The sequence below is a fragment of the Oncorhynchus keta genome, unplaced genomic scaffold, assembly GCF_023373465.1.
Source record: "Oncorhynchus keta strain PuntledgeMale-10-30-2019 unplaced genomic scaffold, Oket_V2 Un_contig_3950_pilon_pilon, whole genome shotgun sequence".
Taxonomy (NCBI): domain Eukaryota; kingdom Metazoa; phylum Chordata; class Actinopteri; order Salmoniformes; family Salmonidae; genus Oncorhynchus; species Oncorhynchus keta.
Genome location: NW_026287520.1, coordinates 23,434 through 44,853, shown reverse-complemented (window position 1 = coordinate 44,853; position 21,420 = coordinate 23,434). Strand labels below are relative to the sequence as shown.

Sequence of the window (21,420 nt, the reverse complement as noted above, 5' to 3'; positions counted from 1 at the left end):
TCATGCACTGATTTGTATTGCGGATACAAGTCCATTTGGTGGAAACACCACCGGTGGGACAATTTGAAAAAAGATTTTTGAACATTCAGAAAATCTGATGCAATTGGTTTCAAACCTACAGAGATACTGTATGGAATCACTTGGAATTTTCTGATATTACGCTTCTGGATATTACGATATCAGAAACAATCATCACAAAACAGATCTGTACATTTGTATTGCACTGATGTAGTCTTATGATTAAGAGTTGAGAAAGAGCTAGTGTGTCGCTTAAATGAGAAAGGGTAACCTGTGCTGGTTTCTTCGTTGCCAGAACCATGGAAGAAGATCTCTGATCCAGTTCTGCAGTTCAGAGTCCTTCTGGGACGCCTGAGTCACAGGTGTAGTAGTGACCAATCACATTGTGAACAAACCTATACAAAACCACAGGACAACATCAGGTATTAGCAAAACACTATGACAAAACACGGGACTGTTCCACCAGTTAGGTGCCTTATGAGTAAGGTAACTTGGTGATTTTTATTTCACCTCATTTTAACATTGTCATAAAGAGCACATGTTAAACTTAATTTAAAAAATACATCAGAGGTTAAATAAAAATAAAAATATTATAGTAAGGGCCTATTAAGTGACAAACAAATCTACAGGGTTGACCGTAAGTGTTTTGACGATTTTATCTTAAATCAGCCATAAATCTCATGGTGACAGGGAATGAGCTCTGTTCTATAACAGGAGGGCAATTACATGTTTAATATATTTAACTAGGCACAGATGACGGCACAAGGAGCAGAAAAGTAGAGATAACAATACATCATCGCAAAGCAGCCGACTGTCAGTAAGTGTCCATGATTGAGACTTTGAATGATGAGATGGAGATATAACTGTTTGAGGCAGGTGTTTGTTGCAGCATGTTGCAGTCGCTTAGCTGCAGCTAACTGAAAAAGACATGCCACCCTGGAATGGAAGCTTCATTTAAAAATAATATAATTGTGAAAACATTTGCAGCCTGTCTGTCTATGGGTAACTGGGTTGAAGTGTTATGCTTATGGACATCTAGTCAAATGGTTATGATTTGACTAGATGTCTGGGTGTTTTTTATGAAAATAGTTAACATAAAATTGGGTCACCATTTTTAAAAATAGTTCAGTTCACTTAACAGGATTGGTCTTAAAATTAGAACAGTTTTTTTAACTTAATTAATCACTAATCATGTGAAATATATAATAATCTTCATAAATTATCTTATCAAAGCAACAAAATAACTAAAGTCTGTTAAAAATCAAGTCAGAGGATGATGTTAAAATCTTCATAGAAGTCTGCACAGAGGGACATGTTAAAATGCACAGAGGGACATCATAGAAGTCAAGAGGATGCACAGAGGGACATGTTAAAATCTTCCTAGAAGTCAGAGGATGCACAGAGGGACATGCTTCCTCCTACACAGAGGATGCACAGAGGGACATGTTAAAATCTTCCTAGAAGTCACAGAGGATGCACAGAGAGACATGTTAAAATCTTCCTAGAAGTCACAGAGGATGCACAGAGGACATGTTAAAATCTTCCTAGAAGTCACAGAGGATGCACAGAGGGACATGTTAAAATCTTCCTAGAAGTCACAGAGGATGCACAGAGGGACATGTTAAAATCTTCCTAGAAGTCACAGAGGATGCACAGAGGGACATGTTAAAATCTTCCTAGAGGAGTCTTCCTAGAAGTCACAGAGGATGCACAGAGGGACATGTTAAAATCTTCCTAGAAGTCACAGAGGATGCACAGAGGGACATGTTAAAATCTTCCTAGAAGTCACAGAGGATGCACAGAGGGACATGTTAAAATCTTCCTAGAAGTCACAGAGGATGCACAGAGGGACATGTTAAAATCTTCCTAGAAGTCACAGAGGATGCACAGAGGGACATGTTAAAATCTTCCTAGAAGTCACAGAGGATGCACAGAGGGACATGTTAAAATCTTCCTAGAAGTCACAGAGGATGCACAGAGGGACATGTTAAAATCTTCCTAGAAGTCACAGAGGATGCACAGAGGGACATGTTAAAATCTTCCTAGAAGTCACAGAGGATGCACAGAGGGACATGTTAAAATCTTCCTAGAAGTCACAGAGGATGCACAGAGGGACATGTTAAAATCTTCCTAGAAGTCACAGAGGATGCACAGAGGGACATGTTAAAATCTTCCTAGAAGTCACAGAGGATGCACAGAGGGACATGTTAAAATCTTCCTAGAAGTCACAGAGGATGCACAGAGGACATGTTAAAATCTTCCTAGAAGTCACAGAGGATGCACAGAGGGACATGTTAAAATCTTCCTAGAAGTCACAGAGGATGCACAGAGGGACATGTTAAAATCTTCCTAGAAGTCACAGAGGATGCACAGAGGACATGTTAAAATGCAGAATTTTTTCACGTTAAAAACACTTTGTTGAATGTATTGAATTTTCCATGAGGTCTATTTAATATAGCTTTAATATAAAAGGCTTAAAAAATATCAAAGGGACACAAAAGACACTCATTTCATGGAATGACCCAGCACCGATATTATGGGCTACATTGTCATAGTGCAAAAGAGCACAAATCTTTGCAAAAAAGACCGTAAGCCTCATTATAATCTGGCAGCATGATTTACTTTGGAGGAACGACTAGACTACAGTTTAGTAAACTGAGCAAAAATGTAGCTGCATGAACTAGCCTCCTTATAATGCACAAATCTAATTGTGCTGTCAAATTTTTTTTCACCACAAAACTCAAGAGACTTGTACACAAACTACCTGTGAACGATGTCCCACAACCTGAGTCCATCTTCCCTGTAGAAGAAGTTGGGGATTGACTCCAGACCACGTGCTGTGATGTCCTCCGGCATACAGAGGGAGCTGTAGGTCAATGAGGCCATCGCTTTCTTCAGGAACTCCACCATCCCTGGACCTCCTATACTGGCATTCTTCAAGATGGGTTAAAGGGATAGTTCACCTTTTTTTAATCATGGCATAATCTATTTCACAGAGCAAAATATCCACCCTTGTTGAGGGTTTATTTATTTATATAGTTTATTTTATTTTATTGCAAAAATGTGCTGTTTCCATCAAGCCTGTTGGGTAATTCAGCCTCATGATGGTTGGATGGAAACATGGTTTATGTAACCAGTGAGAAAAACCTGTCACTTCTCTCCTTGTGTCATATAATTGGACATGCAGTTGGGTTCTAATGGCGATCAGTGTTTTAAATATCAAACAGGGTTATCAATGACAGAACTTGTTAATGACAGACGCCAGGGCAGCTCTGTGGTTTAAGCGACAAAGGCAGGTTGCCTGATATCACAAAAATGATGCACACACATAGATGGCTGTGTGTTATGAGTCTGAACGGTCAGATAGCTAGCAACAATGACAAGAAGCTACCATGTGGGGAATCACAGGTGGCTTGTTTCAGCTAGTTGCATTTTGTCCTTGATACCATGTCTTGTTTTCAGGTGTTTAAACTTATCACATCTATGCTAATATGGCTATGCTAATATGGATACAATTCTATATCTAGCCAACAACTGTAACGATATATTTGAGAGACAAGTACTTATTGTGCAAATGTATTTATGTTTTCAATAAACATTTGGAGACAAAATAGAGTTAAAGTTGTCAATAATACTTTGGCATTGACAGTTGTTTTGCCCTCAAATTGCGCTGCCGTTTAGGCCTGAGAGGTTCACAGAGATGTATCACAACAATGCCTGACACTTCAGCCTGATGATCAATTTACTCTACCGCGGTATGTGTCGCTAGGTGTACATCTCAAAACGATAACCAGCTCAGTGTCAAATGTGTTACAAGCTTTGATTTTCCCATTTATGTTTTGAGGTTGGACTTTAGCACATACAGTATAGCTCGTTAGCATGTAGGGCGCACTGATTTGTGTCACCTCACTAGACAGTATGTGTTACACCTGTGCTGATTGCCATCTTGTTAGTGGGAAGGTGTTTCACGGTGCTGGCCCAGGTGCTATTTAAGAATGGGTGGCCCAGTGCTCCAGATGTCTTGAGATATGTGGAGGGTCAACACCTTTAGGTGTGGTGCTCCCTATATGAGTTCTAGAAAAATATTCCTGATTTTCGTTTTGCTCCACCTTTTGGTTTGCTTCCTGTCTGTACGTTTGATGTGGGTTTTTCTTTTGTTTGCCTCTTCTTGGGCAAATTTTGTCGAGCTCATGGTGGGTGTCTTTTAGGTTCCAGTTGTTGTTGCTAGTCAACTTTCAGTGGACACCCCCATGAGTGTCTTTCAGAAGCCCTCCTAAAACCCCACCTGTTTTGTTTTGGTCGTTGGTCAGTGACTCTGTTAGTTCCCCCTTCTGTTTGAGTGACATTTTTGCTGGGGCACGTAACAAAAGTTACGATTGTATAACCGTATAGTGTTTAGAAGGCCTTGTTTTAGATGTACTTCACGCTGTTTAATCCAAACAGTTTTTAAATAAGTTAGCTGGTCATTTTGGAACGTCCAGAATAATCATTTTTGGAGAATGTAACAATGCTAGTGGAAATGGATTGTATCAGCGGTGCATTTATAAGCATGCGGAAAGCAGGGTGCTTATTTTTGAACACAGAGCTCTCTTATGCTTTTGAATCAGTTTCCACTAGCATTGTGACATTCCACATGTATTAACGTATTATAGAACATTATAAGAATGGAATAGGCAGTACCTCTGTGAACAGCCCATTCTCTGATATGAGGGCCTGTCTAGCTAGAGTGTTGATCTGCAGAGTGTAGCGGAAGTGAGAGATCAGGAGCTATGGAGAAAGATGGAACGATCATACATGAAATTCACACCTAAAAATGCTATGTATTGTACTGTACTACAAACAACCTACTGCTTCTTTCAATTACAAAAAAATACATACAATGAATACATTAATTCCAAATACGTCAGGTTCTCTTAATCATGTTAAAAGTATTGAGTTAATAGGAAAATGAAAACTCACACAACTGTAGTGTTATAACAGTTGAAAACATACTCAGTGTCTGCGTGCACAGCAGTAGGTATGTACCTTGTAGATGGGATGCACCATTGGTAGGTTACGCAGTGTCGACACGGCGAACACCTCAGCCAGCAGGTGAGTCCTCAGCAGGTGAAAGTTCAGCTCATGTTCTGCGAAGTCAGCGCTCCTCACAAAGATCTTGGCCAGAAGCCAGTCATACTCAGAGTCAGTAGGAAGGAAGATGGGGTTGTCTTCTCCAGGCTCCTGCTTCAGCTGTGAAAGGAAGCAGAACAATCATGGCTTGCTTCATTAATTGAGAATGTGTATATTGTTACAATTTAAAGACATACGGAAGTTTTTATAGTTGTTTTCTTAAAACGAGTGTTGCCTGTATGGTTCATGCAGACAGAGGATATAACATCAATCATGAAACCCCCAAATCCTTAGTTTTAGGCTAACAGTATATGCTTTTGCTCGTGCTTTTTTCTTTCTGGTTAGTTTATTAGTTCATTTCTGGGCAATTTTTATGTCCATTTATGGGACTCCTTTTGGTTCAAGAGAACTCCCAGTGGCAAACATTCTGTTAAGATGATTTAGTTTGGGTTTGGGAAGTAAAGATCTCATTCTTATGTGAGATGTACCTGGATTGCGATGGGAATGAGCTTATCTTCTGGGGTCACATAGAGCAAGCAGAGAGGAGCAGCCAAGAAGTGCTGTTTCCCGTGGATCACGTTTGCTGTCACTCCATGTAGACGCTTGTAGTCAACCAGGAAGATGTTGCCTTTCTGTTTAGGTTAGGACATTAATGAGTAAGGGAGGCAGATGTTGCCAACAACACCACCATGCCAAAGGAAGTGTACTGACACAATGTACAACATATTGTACTGTACCACACACAATTTCCCGAGGAAGAAACCACTAGAGCAATAACAGAACGATGAATGACATACATTACTCCATTTTTACAAACCTGAATTTCTGCTTCAAGGTTTTTCCGAAAAGGAAGCCTTCACCATGTCTTCTGTGACGGGAAGTTCTCTGGAAGCTTGGAGCAGCGATGGATCATCATGGGGTTGATGCCGTTCAGAAGCTGGTACCCAAAAACTCATCCTCCTTCCAGTTCTTTTCGACATATTCTAGAAAAAAACAAAATCATCATTTGTAAAATGAAACTTTGTGCAAAATAATAATGAGATGCTAATGATTCCAGTGAGCTATTTGAATGCTGCCTTTTTAAAGACTGAGACCAACTTACCATAGACGTCAGTCTTGTGTCCATTGAAAACGTGACTGAGTTCATCTAGGCTCTTCCATTGTTTCTTGTTGGTGGAATGGGTTTCTAGTTTGAGTGACAACAATCTGCCAGGATAGAGGAGGAACTTGACTTCAACATGAGAAAGATGGTGCAGTTGATTAGAGAATGTTGCTAACAATGCCAGGATGTCCCCCAGGGCTCTGTGCTAGGTCCACTACTCTTCAACATCCTCCCCTAGGGTGATCGACTCATTCACAGGCCACATATCCTTAATATTATGTGTCAATCGGCATTTGATTTGGTGAAAAGTTCAGCTATTTGGTTATAATGTCTGCTAAATGGTTAATGGGCTTGTTATTTGATATGATTTCAGGCATGATTTGAGTGGCTAAAACTCATTTAGGAGTTTTTAATTCATTTAGGAAAACCTTGCCTGAGGGTGTTATTACTGGCATCATTCCTATAATCCACGTTCCACCACAAACCTGATGGCAACATTCCCAACATCTCATAATATCACAATTACCTGAACTGGTGTAGGACAATCACATCTCATCTCACCGTAAAGGAAGTATTTTTAAAGGTGTATTGGGGATATGCCAATAGAGATGAATAAATATCTAATTCATTTTCTAATTCATTTCCTGCCTCTTATGGTTCTCAACCTGGTTTCCATGTTCCCCTGGGGATACTTGGCCTATACTCAGGTGGTACTGGCGAAGACTCACAAGAGCATAGGCCTACAGGTAAAATGCACACGAGGGGGATACGTCAGGGTACTCTGGGAAGAGCAAAATGTGACTGTTTTACAGTAAGCAAAACCATTTTGAAAACCAGTGCTCCAACTTACGCTTCGACTGCTGTGAACTTGAACTCCAAGTCCTTGGTGAAAGAGAAGCGGACCTCAGCAGGGAGATCAGAAGCACTGTCACATTCCATTATTTGGGGTAGACCCTCGGCATATATACTCCAGCTGAAGGGAACAGACACGGTAAATCAAGACGGGATACACAGCCTGTCATTCACCATTACATACAAAATGGTAGCTTAGGTGACTTCACATGAATGTATCTGTGTTTAAGAGTTATTTGTTTCTTTGGAGTTTAGAGTTTATAGTTTAGAAAAAAATGATGTGTCATTCCACAAATGCTACAACTATACACTACTGTTTTTTTAATACATTGTGGACCACTCAAATTGAGTTGAGACACTAAAATCAATCATAGTCAAACATGGTGCAGTAGAGGTGTGATCTATAATACATTACATCTGTACGCATAAACATCTGTACATAAATGGACAAATAGGCACTTATAAACAAGTCTCCATTGGAGGATAAGTCGCATTTACATAATTGTTACTTGAAGATGTCGTCATTTATTATTTTCATCTAGACTGTTAAAACAATATTTTTGACTGGACAGCTGAGGAAACACATCCTCACTCCACATAAAACATGTGCAAGAGAGCTTCGATATTGCTGGGATTAAACGGTACGTACATAGGGCTCAGTCCCAAACAAGGCTATTATAGTTATTTGTTTTTATTTTTTATATTTAAACAAAGAAATAATAATAACCTGTTTAGTTTCAATTCATTTTCAGGCTTAATTTTCTAGTTTAGATTCTGTTTTCATTTGATTAAAAACATTTCTATTTCATTTTATATTATTTTGGTTTTAGTTTTTGTGTAAGGGACAGAAAGTAGCCTAGGCGTGGGAGGCTAGAAGACATTTATGTGTTGTTGGACTATAGTTTGAGTGTTTTTGGGGGATTTCAAATCTTGCCACTGGGGGGCAGTTTTAAATAAGGTGATGGGTCAGGTCATAGTCTCGGTTATATTTAAATTATGAAGTCAATCTCAATGTGACTTGTCCATGTTAACAGCAATCCAATGCTTTTATTTAACCTTAGTAGTCAAAACCACATTTTATTGGACACATACACATATTTAGCAGATGTTATCGCGGGTGTAGCGAAATGCTTGTGTTCCTAGCTCTAACAGTAGAGTAGTATCTAACAATTCACAACAATACACACATCTAAAGGTAAAATAATGGAATCAAGAAATATATAAATATTAGGACGAGCAATGTCAGAGTTGCATTGACTAAAATACAGTAGAAGAGAATACAATATATACATGAGATGAGTAAAGCAGTATGTCAACATTATTAAACTGACTACCGTAAGAAGAATAAAGTACCTTTACCTGACAGAAAGAGGGGAAAAACATCAAATGAAGTCATTGCACATGTGTCAGCTACTAAGAGCTAGTAAAAGTGGTGCACTAGCTGCCTATTTGAAATGTCACCATTTTCCTGGCAGAATTTACCCATCCGATTCAGAACTTTTAAAAGCCATTTCGATTTTTGCCCAAAGTTTAGTAGAGAAACAAACTACAGCTGAACATAATTTGATGATTTTTGTTTTAGTTTGTTTTAGAGGCAAATATAATAGTTTCAGTATAGTCTTTCAAACTGATTTCTTAATCATTTTATTTCAGTTTAGGAAATAGTTTTTCATGATAAATTTTGTTTCAGTTTTAGTTTACTATAATAACTTTGGTCCCAATAGTGTGTTTAAAAAGACAGTAGGTGCACATTTTGTTACTTTCGTGTTTGTACCACTTTAGTTCATTGCTCTCTAAAAGTGCTGATTCAAAAGCATTTGGATGTTGTTTTGAATTGTTTCTGCATCTTAGGAGTTGAGTTTCAAGATCTCAGAACCAGCCTCTCACCGGTACACCTTTTGCCGACTCTGCAGCTCCTTCTTTCTCTCTTCTATGGCCTCTGGCCAGGTCTCATTGAATATCAGTTTACCTTATCAACAAAATGCCATAAAGTGTGATTATTGTCATGTTTTAGGAGGATTGATCAACATCTTAAACCATTTAAAGTATATTATTATTCCATAAAAATGGCCCGTTTGACACATTTCATAATAAACTTCAAATGACATTCAGCGAGCTGATGTATAATAGGCACAGCAGGTCTACTCAGAACTTAACCTAGACAATGATCTATATACCAACATACTGACCAGTGGCCTCTCTGAACATCAGCCGCTCATTGCCTGAGATCCAGTGGTAACAGGGGAAGTTGACTGTGTCTCCCTCTGGTGTGGTCACCACTACTTTAGAGCAGAACCAGTCATCGTTGAGGAAGCAGAATGGGAGGTACGGCTCTGATTCCAGCACCACAAACTCCAGATGGCCCAGGGAGGAAGGACAGAATACATCAAGCTCTATCACCTACAGAGATAGATGACATGTTAGACTGATTCCAGTAAACAAACAACTTTCTCTCAATGTTGACTAAGTTGAGCCTGTTTGTTTTGTTGTTTTTCAATTTATTTATTTTTTATTTCACATTTATTTAACCAGGTAGGTTAGTTAAGAACAATTTCTCATTTACAACTGCGAACTGGCCAAGATAAAGCAAAGCAGTGCGACAAAACGAACACAGAGTTATACATGAGATAAACAAACGTACAGTCAATAACACAATAGAAAAATCTGTATACAGTGTGTGCGAATTAAGTAAGGAGGTAAGGCAATAAATAGGCCATAGTGGCAAAGTAATTAGAATTTAGCAATTAACACTGGAGTGATAGATGTGCAGATGAGCATGTGCAAGTAGAAATACTGGTGTGCAAAAGAGCAGAAAAACAAAAACAAATATGGGGATGAGGTAGGTAGTTGGCTGGATGGGCAATTTACCGATGGGCTGTGTACAGCTGCAGCGATCGGTAAGCTGCTCTGACAGCTGATGCTTAAAGTTAGTGAGGGAGATATAAGACTCCAACTTCAGTGCTTTTTGCAATTCATTCCAGCAGAGAACTGGAAGGAAAGGCGGCCAAAGGAGGTGTTGGCTTTGGGGAGGACCAGTGAAATATTCCTGCTGGAGCGCGTGCTACAGGTGGGTGTTGCTATGGTAACCAGTGAGCTGAGATAAGGGGGAGCTTTACCTAGCAAAGACTTATAGATAACCTGGAGCCAATGGGTTTGGCGACGAATATGTAGCGAGGACCAGCCAACGAGAGCATACAGGTTGCAGTGGTGGGTAGTAGATGGGGCTTTGGTGACAAAAACGGATGGCACTGTGATAGACTGCATCCAGTTTGCTGAGTAGAGTGTTGGAGGCTATTTTGTAAATGACGTCGCTGAAGTCAAGGATCAGTAGGATATCTTACAGACTTACAGTTTTACAAGGGTATGTTTGGCAGCATGAGTGAAGGAGGCTTTGTTGCGAAATAGGAAGCCGGTTCTAGATTTCATTTTGGATTGGAGATGCTTAATATGAGTCTGGAAGGAGAGTTTACAGTCTAGCCAGACACCTAAGTATTTATAGTAGTCCACATATTCTAAGTCAGAACCGTCCAGAGTAGTGATGCTAGTCGGGAAGTTGGTTAGCAAACGGTTGAAGAGCATGCATTTAGTTTTACTAGCATTTAAGAGCAGTTGGAGGCCACAGAAGAGGTGTTGTATGGCATTGAAGCTCATCTTGAGGTTTGTTCAATTCCAGAATGTAGCTTTAATTTGGCATTTGGAACAGTACAGAGGGTTTAATACTTTGTTCACTAGGTACAGACCACACCTTCAACATAGTTTTAAAGATTTTATTGTAAGGGAATGGGTAGTATGTGGAGGATGAGGGTTGCAGTAGGTATCTCAGAGGGGAGTGAGGCCTAAGAGGCTTTTATAAATAACCATCAACCAGTGGGTCTTGCGCCGGGTATACAGAGATTTCCAGTTTACAGAGGAGTTTAGAGTGCAGTGACTTGTCCTATAAGGAGCATTGGTGGAAGTCTGATGGCCGAATGGTAAAGAATATCTAGCGGCTTGAGAACACCCTTACCTGACAATCTATAAATGATGTCTCCGTAATCTAGCATGGGTAGGATGGTCATCGGAATCAGGGTTAGTTTGGCAGCTGGGGTGAAAGAAGAGATTACGATAGAGGAAACCGAGTCTAGATTTAACCTTAGCCTTGGATATGTGCTGAGAGAAGGACAGTGTACTGTCTAAACATAATCCCAAGTACTTGTATGAGGTGACTACCTCAAGCTCTAAACCCTCAGAGATGGTAATCAATGACACATCCATCACCTGAGCGGAAACCAGATTGCATACCAGAGAGAATACTACAAGTGTTTCCAACACTTTTTATAACAGTTAGGATCAGCATGAGCTCTCACTTTAAATAAAGGAAGCACTGTGGCTGCCTTCCAAGCGTCTATGACAAATCCGGACAAGTCATTTAACTGAGCAGCCGTGAAACAGTGATCACTAAGGTTATTACAGAAAACACCAGTATGATACTGCGATGGACATTTGTATAATGTAAAGAGAGAGCCTTAAAAATGTTCATCTTGTCTTACTGTCATAAATAATCCTTGGTTCCTGCCTGTGCTTGGTAAAGATATGAGGTGGGGCGACATGACCCCCTCCTTAGGACCATCTGGCAGAACGCCCAGAATAAGTTATTTCAGTTAAGATAGGAGACTGTGCCAGACACATGCCAGAACCAACTCTATCAACTATGTAACATGTCTGTAACCAGAATATAAGGGATAACGGGACTGCCCCAGAAGAGAGAGCTCCTAATCGACCATTGTACTTGGTGCATTGAGTTGGTTGGAACCTCTCCAGTGTGCTGGTAATGAAGGATTATTCATTTAATATTGACTTCGACTTCAGGATTATTTGTGAGGATAACATCAAGGAGAGGAGCCTTTTCTGGGTGTTTGGGGTTAGTAATGATCTGAGAGAGATTTAAGAGTCCCTATTGTTTTAAGACTTGGGCCGGTGGTTTAATCATGTCCCGTTTAGGTCACCTATCAGGACAAATTCATACTTACTGTAAGGGCCCAGGAGAGAGCTTAGGGCAAGTAGGTTACAGGCGGTGCTGATGGTGGACAATAACAACCAGCAACAATCAACAAAGAGCTATTTGAATGCTTAATGCTGAAAACCAGCAAAACCAATTGTAAGACAACCGAGCACTGAAGGTGATCTTTGGTAAATATTGCCACTCCACCACCACTGGAAGATCTGTCTTGCAGAAAAAGGTTATATCCAGAAAGGTTATCAGTGTTTAGAACAGTCTTTCTTAAACATGTCTCAGTAATGCATATATCATCCGCGGTAATAAAATCAGGGCATGGCAGAGGACAGGGAGAGCTTTGCAGTGTTGATTTTTTATGACATTTGAATGTGTATCAGATGTCAACAAGATCATATTGTACAGCAATTTCATCAGCTAACATGAATACAAAGCCAGCGAGAGAGAGTTAGAATAGGATGGGAGGCCCAGAGTTGTGAGTGTTAGAACAAACATTTTCTGTCCCATGGTCAGGTAAACGAGCTGGAGAACGAGTGCTCTTGGTGTAGGGGCGACGTTGTCCATAGGGCGCTGAAGAGCAGGTGCTCTTAGTGGAGGTACGTGGTTGACTGCAGGTGCTGGAGGAGCGGGTTTCCCCTGAAGTTGGAGGCATGGTGATTCCATCGTGGAGGAGTGATGGGATAAGGTGGGGATCGGAACTTTGTGTTTGGGAAAGGAGTCCTGTTCGGCATCTGGCTTGTGCAGTGCACATCCCAAAAAGTCCGGACTCGCATATAGTAGTTCAGGAACAGAGGGTATAGGGGGCTTGGGGAGATCTTGTGTGTTGGATCGGATTTAGCTGTGGTAAATCCTGGGGTGCAGCTGCTTAGGAGTTAAACTATGTGGTCAGGCAGCTCTTGGCGAGAAGCAGTGATCAGCAGAAACCTGTTGTATTCGGCGCATGTGACAACAAAAATTTGATGTGATTTGATTTATGAATGATGGAGGCCACTGTGTTCCTGGGGACCTCCAATGCTGCAGAAATGTTTTGTACCTTTCCCAGATCTGCACCTCAATACATTCCTGCCTCGGAGCTCTACGGACAGTTCCTTCGACCTCATGGCTTGGTTTTTTTGCACTGACATGCACAGTCAACTGTGGGACCCTACATAGACAGGTGTGTGCCTTTCCAAATCATGTCCAATCAATTGAATTTACCAAAAGGTGGACTCCATTCAAGTTGTAGAAACATCTCAAGGTTGATCAATGGAAACAGGATGCACTTGAGCTCAATTTTGAGTATCACAGAAAAGGGTCTGAATAGTTATGTAATTAAGGAATGTGTTTTTTTTACTTTTATACATTTGTAAAAATGTACATTTTAAAATCCATTTTAGAATAAGGCTGTAATCTGACAAAATGTGGAAAAATCTAACTGGTCTGAATACTTTCCGATGGCACTGTATATGGAAAAGCACGTTTTAAAATTCCAAACAATTGATTGGAACAGACGACTCTCGGTCTATCAACAGTTTTGGGGACAGTCCTACTCCACATATACTTCCCACACACAGATGGATTGTGGTAATCATTGGAGCAAACCCAAATAAAATTGGGGGGATGCATGCCAGCAAAAACCACTACACAACACAACACTAAACAATACATTCATTGCACTATAAATGGTAACCAAGCAGTGCCCACAAACCTTTAGGGCCTACATAAAGCTGTCCCAGGAACAAAATCCCCACACCTTGCCACTCTACTACACCTGGCTATCAACGGAGCCTTGTCTGGCAGTGAATCAGTTCATTCATTTGCTGCCTTTAAAAACATAGCTGATATGGCTGACTTGCTTAAATTAATGTGGTTCCTACTGACAATTGAGGTGTGCAAACTATGGCACCAGGGGACTACAAGCAAATAAGAGTCAATCAGATCATTTCGATTAAGACAATGAGTGAGCTGGGATGGATCTAGTCAATAACTTTTGTTCAGCACTTTTTGAAGTGTACAGTAAATTCAGAACATGGGCTGTTCTTACAGTGTTCTCCTGTACACCAAGTCAGAACAGTAAGATAAATAAAGGGTGCATATAGGCAGACAATGAAGCTTTTACAATATTTGATGAATACATTTCTCACCAAACAGATTAATAGCTAATGTGCACCACCAAGTCAGAACAGTAGGTGAAATTAAGGGCAAAAGAGACCAAATTATTAGGGTGAGGCACATGGGCTTCAACAGCTTACTACCTTATACATAGTATTACTTTGCTTAGCTACGAGTATACATCTCTCTCTGACATAACCCATCATGTATGGAGCAGCATACATGAGTCATCAACGTTGTCAAAAGTCTGGCATTCTCTGGATTTACTGTGTGCTTTCAAGACAACTGGGGTGGGGGAAAAAAATGAGAGTCGTATCTCTAGAGAAAGAGGCTTGAGCTCCGACTTGAATTACCATTCAAAATGTATTTTCCAGTTGGAAATAGTTTTTCCTGAGTTCCCAGTTGTCTTGAACTCAATGAAGTCAGATTTCCCAGTTCTGAGTTGAAAGTTGTTTTGAGCGACAGAAATCATGCTGGATTGACAGCATTGCCAATGTTGAATGTTTATCATTTTAAGCTTGGAAAAACATAAACTGAGTGGGACCACACACCAACTCCACGAATAGCAGGCTAGCGACTGCTTTGTAATGCGGTTAGCCACTGATTCCTTCCAAAGCACACATTGTTCAATTTGCGATTTCCAACTTGATGTGTAATGTTTATGGCGATGAGCACCGATGCGTTTTTGTGATCATTTCTCTTCAATATTTCTCTTCATATGACAAGGATTAAACATGATTTGGTAGTAGATTGTAGCTGACTTGATTCATGACTGCTAGCTAAGATTTTGAAAGTATGATGGTCAGCTACTGTAGATAATGTGATTTCACGTAATTTTATCTGTGGCCAAAGACTTTGAGCCTTCTTGGATGAAAGCACTTCTAATGTAACTCTATGGCAGCACTCAATGGGCTTGAATTTTCGAGCTCTACCCTTAGATTTAGTGTGTCCCCATGAATGACCAGAACACTGAGCCACTCACAGCGCAACTAGAGTGTTACCAACCCCTATGCTCTGTATTTTCCGCTGGCTGCCCCCCACCACAAAAAGCACTGAGCTAGGCTGAAACACCTGTATTTTGGAGCTGCCTTACTCAAGAAAGCAAAAAAATAGGACATTTAAGTATGGAGCTTTATTACCTCAATAATTTTTTATTTTATTTTGCATTGTTTTTGCCAACAGCACTGCTCAAAAAAATAAAGGAACACTTAAACAACACAATGTAACTCCAAGTCAATCACACTTCTGTGAAATCAAACTGTCCACTTAGGGAAGCAACACTGATTGACAATAAATGTCACATGCTGTTGTGCAAATGGAATAGACAACGAGGTGGAAATTATGGGCAGTGGCAGGACCACTTTAATAGGAGTGGTTCTGCAGGTGGTGACCACAGACCACTTCTCAGTTCATATGCTTCCTGGCTGATGTTTTGGTCACTTTTGAATGCTGTGGGTGCTTTCACTCTAGTGGTAGCATGAGGGCCAGTCTAACACACACAAGTGGCTCAGGCAGTGCAGCTCATCCAGGATGGAACATCAATGCGGGCTGTGGCAAGAAGGTTTGTTGTGTCTGTCAAGCAAAACCTAGCATGGAGGCGCTACAGAGACAGACCAGTACATCAGGAGACGTGGAGGAAGCCATATGAGGATAACAGCCCAGCAGCAGGACCGCTACCTCCGCATTTGTGCAAGGAGGAGCAGGAGGGCACCTGTCAGAGCCCTGCCCTCCAGCAGGCCAAAATGTGCATGTGTCTGCTCAAACGGTCAGAAACAGACTCCATGAGGTGGTATGAGGCCGACGTCCACAGGTGGGAGTTATTAGCACAGCCCAACACCCGAGCAGGACGTTTGGCATTTGCAGAAAGAACACCAAGATTGGAAAATTCATACTGGCGCCTGCTCTTCACCCAGATGAAAGCAGGTTCACATGAGCACATGTGACCAGACGTGACAGAGTCTGGAGGCGCCGTGGAGACGTTCTGCTGCTTGCAACATCCTCCAGCATGACCGGTTTGGCGGTGGGTCAGTCATGGTGTGGGTGGCATTTCTTTCAGGGCACAGCCTTCCATGTGCTCGCCAGATGTAGCCTGACTGCCATTGGTAGATGAGATCCTCAGACATCTTGTGAGACCATATGCTGGTGCGGTTGGCCCTGGGTTCTCCTAATGCAAGACAATGCTAGACCTCATGTGGCTGGAGTGTGTCAGCAGTTCCTGCAAGAGGAGCATTGATGCTATGGACTGGCCCGCCCGTTCCCCAGACCTGAATCAAATTGAGCACATCTGGGACATCATGTCTCTGCACCATCCATCCTGTGCCACGTTGCACCACAGACTGTCCAGGGAGTTGGCAGATGCTGAGTCAGGTCTGGGAGGAGATCCCTCAGGAGGCGATCCGCCACCTCATCAGGAGCATGCCCAGGCATTGTAGGGAGGTCATACAGGCACGTGGAGGCCACACACACTACTGAGCCTCATTTTGACTTGTTTTAAAGGACATTACATCAAAGTTGGATCAGCCTGTAGTGTGGTTTCCACTTTAATTTTAGTGTGACTCCAAATCCAGACCTCATGGGTTGATACATTTGATTTCCATTGATATTTTTGTGTGATTTTGTTGTCAGCACATTCAACTATGTAAAGAAAAGTATTTAATAAGGATATTTCATTCATTCAGATCTAGGATGTGTTATTTTAGTGATCCCTTTATTTTTGAGCAGTGTATTATGTTGTACATACTAATGCCAAAATAACATACAAAAAGCTAGAATTTATTTAATTGGGGCTCAAAACATGCCCAGGGGGCTCAAAGAAACATGCCCAGGGGCTCAAAACATGCCCTGAATGTTGATTCTCAACTGGTATAATACAACTTTTTGGAGAACTTGGCTGACAGTTTTTGGGATGTACTCTCTCACCTTGTTTCCAACCAGTTTAAACCCCGAGTGTCTATGTCTGCGCCCTGCAGAAATCAGATCTAACATAAACGAAAATCCCCATCAAAATCCATCAGTTTAAGATAGAGATCATATTTTGCATGGGCTGCATCTCAATCCATCGCATCCACCAATGTTCAGCATCTAGGGTGAAGGTGACAGAGCCTGAGCTGTGTTGTCAGACCATGAGACACCCCAAAAATCTGTCTTCTCACAAAAAAACGTCTGTGAGCTTCGAACAGTTTGGCCTGCAAACTATTCTGACCCCTCTATGGAAAGATGGAGACTATCACAAACATGTGTTTTGCTCTAGGAAGCCTGCAAGCTTCACAAGACTAGATTAAAGGTAGCGAGACCAGTTACAAAAATGAATGGAAGTATATATGAAGATAGTTTAGTACCCTAAAAATAGGTTAACTACATGTAAAAATCATATATATATAAATAGTTTTTTCCTGACATTTCTTATATCTCTCAGATATAGGACAGATACTTCAGAGCAAACTTCCTTTAGATAATCTGTTCATCTATGTATGAAGTTTTCTATGGGCTAAGAGCAGTAAGGCCAAACTCAACGTTTCATCAAATATTTTGGGGTGTATAAAAGGGTCCTACAATTCTAATAGCTAAATTATCTGGGTATGATCATCTTAAAACTTGTTAGGGACGTGGTCCCGTGGTAGAACATCAATCAGCGGAAATGTTCAAGAGTGCCACCTAGAGGTTGATAAAACTCAAACGTTCATTAAAATGGACATACAATGTACTGAATTAAAAATACACTCGTTGTGAATCTATCCACAAGTCAGATTTATGTAAAATGCTTTTCGGCGAAAGCATGAGAAGCTATTATCTGATACCATGCACCCTCAAAATACTGCGTCACCTAACGACAGATTTTGCGTTAGCCGGCGCAAACCAAACGCAGAAATAAAATATAAAACATTACATTACCTTTGACGAGCTTCTTTCTTAGCATCTAAATGTCCCAATAAACATCATTTAGGAGTATTTTTCGATTAAATCGGTCCATATATAGCTTAGATAATGATCTAAGAATACTGTGTGAACAACGGAAAAAATAGCTTTTCCTAGCATTAACGTCATTTTTTTATTAAAAAAGTTGGCCGATAAACTTTCACAAAACACTTCGAAATACTTTTGTAATGCAACTTTAGGTATTAGTACACGTTAATAAGCGATAAAATTCATTAGTAGGCGATGTAAATTCTATAGATGTCCGTCTCGAAAAAATGTCTTGGAGAGAGCTCGAGCAAAACATCCGGTCGGAGACCGGAGGGAATCGGTTCCCTTGTGTCGGTTTGACCAAGAATCAAATCCGAATCAAATGACAAGACTCTAGACATCGTGTGGAAGCTGTAGGCACTGCAACCTCGGCCTAATTTAATTCGGTTCACTTTGAACAATTCCTTGAAGTCGCGCATGGATATTTATTTCCATTTTCAGTGATCAGATTTTCATGCACTTTTCGATGAAACACACATTCTGTTATAGTCACAGCCGTGATTTAACCAGTTTTAGAAACGTCTGAGTGTTTTCTATCCCACATACAAATCATATGCATATACTATATTCCTGGCATGAATAGCAGGGCGCTGAAATGTTGCGCGATTTTTAACAAAAAGCTGCGAAAAGCTGCTTAAATTCTCGACTTCCCTAACAGGTTTTAAACAATTCCACATGTTAGCTTAGTATATGCTAGTCATAAGAATGAAAATGATGTGAATGGATTTAGATTTTGTCACCCAAATGAACAGATGGTCAAAGGAAGGAAAGTTGTGGCAATGGGTTACTCACAGCCCCTCGGCGGTGGCCCCCAATGAATCTACTTTTGGGGAGGCAGATGCGATGGCTTGAATCCATTGTGCCACGGAGATGTATATAGATACTGTTCGTGGTGCCGGCGTGCAGCATTTCTCCAGTGAACACCTCTGCTTTGTAAATAACACTTTTGTCTCTACTACAAAGCAAGTTCAGAAGACAGAAATATGATAAATATATGATACATTCAATATTTCATTTATACTGATGACCAATCCCTTTTGTTTAGCTATTGTGTCAGAATGAGGCCACAGGATGATCCAAAGGGATTGTTACCTTACCTACAACAACAGCACGGGAACATTGTTAATGTGGAAGGCAACCCGTCTGCCTAGGGAGGCAATTACAGCAGGGTTATTCAAATCTTACACTACAAGGGCCAGACTGCTCCTGGTTTTCTGTTATATCTGATGATGGATTGCACCCACCTGGTGTCACAGTTCTAAATCAGTTCCTGATTAGAGGGGAAGAATGAAAAATAAAAATCAGTGGAACTGGCTTCGAGGTCCAGATTTGAATTTAACGGCCATTGGCTGCATTTACACAGGCAGCCAAATTCTTATCGTTCAACCAATTATTAGCAAAAAAAGCTGATCTGATTAGTCAAAAGACCATTTAGTGATAAAAATATAGAGTAGAAAAATAATCATTCTGAAGCTACATGGATGACACTCAGAGCCACAAATAGTAACTACAAGTATGAAAATGAGTCAACACTTATTGTACGCTATATTCAACATTCAACAGAAAAGTCCAAAGAAAAAGGAACATGGGATCAATCTAGTACATGACAAATAAAGAACTTTATAAATATATCTAGCTCATATAAAATGTCAGCTTTCTTACCCCGATATGATGCAGTGAATTAGCAGTGAGAAATCAGAGTTCCACTGTACTCACCACCTCAGACATCACGGCTCTTTTATATGCTTTATAGACGTCCTGTTTGTTCAATCATTCATTAACTTATTAACTCATTAACTTATGATTTGTTATAGTTTAGTCTTTCAGCAGACATTGTGTTCGTGACAGCTTACACACATTCAAAGTTAGCTCATATCCTGGTTAAGGTCTTATCAGACTTATCAGGCCTTTCAAATCTAATCTAAATGTATTTGTCACATGCTTTGTAAACAACAGGTGTAGACAAACAGTGAAATTCTTACTTGCAGCCCTTCCCAACAATGCAGAGAGAAAAATAATAACATGAGGAATAAATTCACAATGAGTAGTGAGTGATAACTTGGCTATATACACGGGGTCCCAGTACCGACTCACTGTGCAGGGGTACAAGGTAATCGAGGTAGATATGTACAGTACATATACCTGGGGATAAATAAGAATAGATAATAAACAGTAGCAGCAGCTTATGTGACATGTCAAGAGTTAGTGCAAAAAGGGCCAATGCAGAAAGCTATTTGGTTAACTATTTAACTATCTGGATGAACTATTTTGCAGTCTTATGGCTTAGGGGTAGAAGATGTTCAGGGTCCTGTCGGTTCCAGACTTGGTGCATCGGTACCACTTGCCGTACAGTTACAGAGAGCACACTATGACTTTGGTGGTTGGGGTCTTTGATAATTGTTTGGGCCTTCCTCTGACACCACCTGGTATAGAGGTTCTGGATACTCACGAGTATCCCTGAATAAACAGAATATTCCTAAATTGCCCAGAGGCTGCAGAAATATTTTTTTCTGCTTATAATTTCTGACATTAGATAGGCTGTTAGTAAACTTGTCTATGATTAGATACACTCATCTTCTCTTCTGTCATTACCTGATGCTCATCTAGAACACTAAATAAAGCCTTGCTCACCAGAGCGTCATAAATCAATAGAATTATCATTGCATCATCAACAATCTAGTTCAGTGGTTCAAAACTCTAAATTTGCCAGGGACCCCACCTAGGCAAACCGGAAACCCAGGGACCCCACCTAGGCAAACCGGAAACCCAGGGACCCCACCTTGGCAAACCGAAGCAGGGACCCCACCTAGGCAAACCGGAAACCCGGACCCCACCTAGGCAGAGCCCCGGAAACCCAGGGACCCCCTAGGCAGAGCCGAGAAACCCAGGGACCCACCTGGGCAAACCGGAAACCCAGGGACCCCACCTAGGCAAACCCGGAAACCCAGGGACCCCCATCCTATGTTAACAAAAAGAAATGGCATCTTGTCTTATCAGGTGAATGATAATGGCAAGTAGAAGTAATCAATCATTTTAAATGAATAGATTTGGATGAAACCAAGATTGAACTCTTTGGCCTGAATGCCAAATGCCTCTGGAGGTAACCTAGCACCATCCATACGGTGAAGCATGGTGGTGGCATCATGCTGTGGGGATATTTTTCAGCGGCAGGGACAAGGAGACGGAGTCAGGATCGAGGGAAAGGTCGGGAGGCAAAGTACAGAGATCCTTGATGAAAACCTGCTCCAGAGTGCTCAGGACCTCAGACTGGGCGAAGGGCACCTTCCAACAA

General features: G+C 40.9%; 1 pseudogene; it reads right to left on the bottom strand.

Moving 5' to 3' along the window:
- Positions 1 to 349: 349 nt before the first annotated feature.
- Positions 350 to 19,864, bottom strand: LOC118383938 (hydroperoxide isomerase ALOXE3-like; annotated as a pseudogene).
- Between the last annotated feature and the right edge of the window lie 1,556 nt (positions 19,865 to 21,420).